Source organism: Candoia aspera, chromosome 4, assembly GCF_035149785.1.
Source record: "Candoia aspera isolate rCanAsp1 chromosome 4, rCanAsp1.hap2, whole genome shotgun sequence".
Taxonomy (NCBI): domain Eukaryota; kingdom Metazoa; phylum Chordata; class Lepidosauria; order Squamata; family Boidae; genus Candoia; species Candoia aspera.
Window position 1 is genome coordinate 105,318,445 of NC_086156.1, and position 4,945 is coordinate 105,323,389.

Genomic DNA, 4,945 nt, shown 5'->3' on the forward strand with positions numbered 1-4,945 from the left:
ACCTGATTGCAGAAAACTCAAACTCTTTTTAATTCATTGTAGGGAAAAGAAAGGGTGTAACTCTGAACGTGTAGTAGACGTATTCAAGAATCTTGAACTCTGTGTCATGTGGAACACAGAAGAAAATGCAGATTCTCCTGATCTTCTCATTGGTTTGACGTATGTGACTTTTCTAATAGATGGTGTCCGAACTGGATTAGGGGCATCTTACCAAATTCTGGATTGCATTTCTTATCATAACTTGGATAGCTTGAGAAGCATTTCACCAAAGAAGAAATGGACAAAGGAAGAGGGACTTGATGAAGAATACATTCCAGTGTTCTGGATGAAGTGTACATACTTGAACTGAGTACCTGGGCAGAAATATTTCTTTACATTGAAGGGAGGTTTTACCTTTTGCTCATGTTTCTGACTCTTGATTCCCTAGAGAAAACAGTTCATATTGGTCATTATATTTTCCCATTAAAAGGTTTTTTAATGTACCCTTTCAAATTGAAGAGAATGTTCTTTCCATTCAGCTCTGAATGTCAGGCTAGCAATTTAATTAGTTCTCCTTTACTTGCCTCAGGTTTAGTATTTTTCCATCTTTGGTCCTTGATTCTTTTACTGTGTTAGGAATGTTTGTAGCTGGTTAGCTATTTTTCATGAGAAGGGTAGTTTGGTTTGGTGGGTGGGGTGGAAGGAAGGGAGGGAGGGAGAGAGGGAGGGAAGCAAAAGGAAGGGAACCCACCCATCCCTGCCCTAAAGGCAGGATAGAATGTGCCAGCTTTATGCTGATATAGCTTTCTGCCAGCTCACCTGGTGGATAGCACGCAAACTCACCTGTGAGGAACAACCCTTAGACACACAAACTCTACACAGAGGTGTAATAGTCTTGTGTTCATAGAATCCACACATGCATCCTCCCAAGCCCACGCTTTGCATTGCCACACACTTTACACTCTTATGCATATTCTCAGTATGCTGTATCTATAGCCAAGCCCTGTCATGCTCAAGTCAATGAAACTACTACCACCATTGAATGGCTGTGCAGAATTGTGAAAAATTGCATGTTGCTTCAAGAAATAACAGAGAAGTGCTGTGCCTGTTTATAGCCTAAAGTCCTTTTTCTGGATCATTTTGATATGTTTATGCATAGTTTTCGGTGCATTCTACATCCTGATTTGAAATTCATTTGAGGAGGTATGGGGGAGTTGACATTTGTACTCGGTGTAAAAAATTGCATCAGATAAAAGAATTACAACTAATTAATGTTAACTTTGTTATGCTGTCCATTACATGAACAAAAGAGTATACAGCAAATAGGACCAATGGATGAAGGATGCCAGGGCAGCAATGTCCATAATTACTACAACAACAAGCAAAGTATTACTTTCTCATAGATTTAGCTGTTGGATGCTAATATACTCAAAGCAAAGCTACAGTCAGATGTTGACATTTGGCATGGATATTTTTGCACTGTATCTTCTATATATTATATATTTTTAAAAATCTTAAATCTTTAAAGTTTATCCAAGGTCATTTTGGCAGATTCCCATCATAGGTCCAGAGCTGGAGATATTCTCAGAGGCTTCCTATTTAAAGCATCTAATAACAGGGAGTCAAGCAATACCTTGCTACAATTTCTTATGGTAATTAATTGTACATGGCAAACAAAGGAAGGGAGGGAGGGAGGAAATTAAATTATATTTCATGCTACTGAAATAAATAAAGCACATGAAGTTTCTTGTTCTGCAGTTTTTTCAGAGCAGAGCAGATATACTTAATCCTACTTAAATTCAGTGGGACGTATGCCCAGAAAAGTGTGTATATGATTGCAGGCTGTGAATGTTAAAAGGGTTAATGAATGCTTCTTAAGGAGATGGGATTGTCGTTGCTCTAGCTAGAATTGAGGAGGTTTTTTTTGCAAGACTCTAGTTCAAAGCATTGATTAGTTATATGGAGTCAAGATTCTACCCACATGCAAGTCTCCCCAACTGTCCCGCTGTCCATAGACTTAATCAAAAATAGCAAGGGACAGGGAGAATATTCGAGTCTACTCACTGAGTGATTGTATGTTAGCAATATTTATGTAATCTTATTCCAAGGCTCCAACTTACCACAGTGTATGCTAGGCATGAGTGAAGATGTCTAAATTTTAGCAAATTTGTTTAATTACATTTTTCTTACTGTTTTCCTCTCCCTCCGAGAATTTTTTAAATGTTTGCACTAAAATGTCTATGCATCTAAACACATGAACTCCTCTTTGAATATTTAATCTAAGATTCATGCTGTGTACCATTAATTCCCCTATATCTTTCTGTACATTTTTTCATGAGTAGACATTTTTGTGCAGACTTTTGCCCAATATGCTTCTCTTGATTTTGTAAACGGCATTGCGAGATTTAGAGAGATTGTATTTTTCAAGGATGCTAAATTAATCTATTGATAATAAATGTGAAATTCTTACTCATTCCCACTCTAGATAAATTGCCCAAAGAGAAAGTGTTAGTTGCAACGGAATGTTAAAGGTAAAGGTAAAGGTTTCCCTTGACATTAAGTCCAGTCATGTCCGACTCTAGGGGGCGGTGCTCATCTCCATTTCATAGCCGAAGAGCCGGCATTTGTCCGTAGACACTTCCTCTGTGGTCATGTGGCCGGCATGACTAAAGGGAACGCTGTTACCTGCCCGCCAAAGTGGCACCTATTAATCTACTCACATTTGCATGTTTTTTACTTGACTAAAATAAACAAATGAACATTAGACTGAAAGTGGGTCTATATACAGCCATTTTCCCAAACTGGTTTCTTCCAGACATATTGAAACTACAGGTTCCAAGATTTTCAAGACATCTGAAAAGTGTGACATCAACAAACCATAATTTAATCTTGCTGGAACCAGCTGTCCAAGGTACAGCTACCGTATCTGAGCTGCAAATATCTGGATGACATGTAGATAACACCAAAGAGCTTCTGCCGCCATCTAAAAGTTGCCTGGATTTTTACAGCCTAGATGGTTTGATTCTACTCCAGAGATTCAGGTAATGATACCATCCAGAATATTCAGAAACGTTTACGATATATAAAATAATTACATCTCCTTGTGGTATGTGATCTTATATGATTCCAGATGGAGTTGCCAATGGGACTGCAGTCCAGGAATTCATTTTGCTGGGATTTGGAATTGATCAGCAGAAAGGCTTCTTGATGCTTGTTTTCCTGATTGTCCTTTATGTGCTAACAATGGTTGAAAACAGCACCATTTTTACCCTGGTTTCTCTAGATACCCATCTGGGCCAGCTTCCCATGAACATCCTGTTGAGCAACTTTTCCTGGCTGGAGATGTGCTATGTGACCACCACCGTTCCCTGCATGCTTTTTGACCTTGCGACTCATAACCTGGTTGTCTCCTTCCATGCTTGCTTCCTCCAGTTGTACTCCTTGTTTTCTCTTGGCACCACTGAATTCTTCTTCCTCTCAGCCATGGCTTTAGGTAGATATTTAGCCATCTGCCACCCATCACCCTACCGGACCATTATGTCCCCACATTCCTGTTACATTCTGGTGACCACTTGTTGGATCCTCGGTTTCCTGGGGTATCTAATGCCTGTTGTTTGGATCTCTAAGTGGTCCTTCCGTGGACCTAACATTATTGATCCTGTTTTGTGTGATCTCATTCCTTGGCTTGTCCTCCGCTTGGAAATGCTCCTTTGATTTGCCAAAGTATTGTGGACATTCTGTTTTTAAGCAATGTATTATTTGTTATGCTATCCTATGGCTGTGTGATTTACACTTTGATGAAATCCTCCACTAAAAGGTAATTGCAGGAAGGGCTTCAACACTATATCTATGCATCTTTTGGTGGTGACACTTTTCTACAGCACAGCAGGACCAATGTATCTAATCCCAGTTGGAGAAAGCCATTTCTGGATTAATAAGACAATAACAGTCTTCTGTGCTGCCATTGTACCTTTTCACCACCCCTTGATCTACTTATTGTCTGAGAAATGATCAAGTGAAGAGGCACTGTGCAAATTATTGACAGAAATATCCAGGTTGATGATGTCAACGATCCGAGTGTAAAAGAGGTCAATCTCTCTGCTGGTATAAAATGTAAGTTATGTTTACTTCTCTGCATACGTGATGTAGCCCTGAATGTATACAGTTTCCCTGGTTATTTCTCCTGAACAACGTCTCAAGCAAAACTCAATGCAAAATCCTAGATTTTCCTTGACCAGCTGGTTCCAAAGAAGTGACTTTCTACTTGGCTAATGAATGGCACTAAAGGTTGACTCTGAACACATCACTCCATTCCAATTGGCAACTCTTCTTATCTTGGGATAGTTCAGTATGAGAAGTATTTTATTTGAGAAGAAAACAAAGTGCATCTGGACTAAACTTATTTTCCAGCATGAGTTAAATGTGGAACATCTAGATTAAATGATTCCTCTACAATGAAGTTAATCTTTGCCAATATTATTGACGATTGATTAATGTACTGGTGGGATAAATGCTTACTCTGCATGGCATTCTCTCACTGCAGGACTTTTTAGCTTCACCTGCAAAATGAACAGTTCTTTTTTTTACAAATCAGTTTTCCAGTTGTTATGGAATGTTAGTCTGACTATTAGATGGTGAAGTGCTTCAGGACAGTTTGCATTTTTATTTCTTGTTTTATATTCAAAATGGGTGACACTATCACAGCGGATAGAACAATGAGCCCTAAAACTAAAACACACAAAGTAGTGTACAGTGTTTGGAAATGTCCATGGCTTTCTGCTAGCTGTGAAGCAAATGTTCTTCCATATACAGACATCCGGGAAGATAGATCATCCAGCATTTTGGGGACTGATACCTCTTACGGTGTTGACGTGGAGTGTAGCCAGTCATTCTTTGGTCAGGAGGATTGCTGGATTGGTGTTTCGTTGATGGGAAAGTTCTTTTTGCATGAGAAAAGTAATTTATA

General features: G+C 39.0%; 1 pseudogene; it reads left to right on the forward strand.

Moving 5' to 3' along the window:
* The first annotated feature begins 3,099 nt into the window (after window positions 1-3,099).
* Window positions 3,100-3,990, forward strand: LOC134496860 (olfactory receptor 11H6-like; annotated as a pseudogene).
* The last annotated feature ends 955 nt before the right edge of the window (window positions 3,991-4,945 follow it).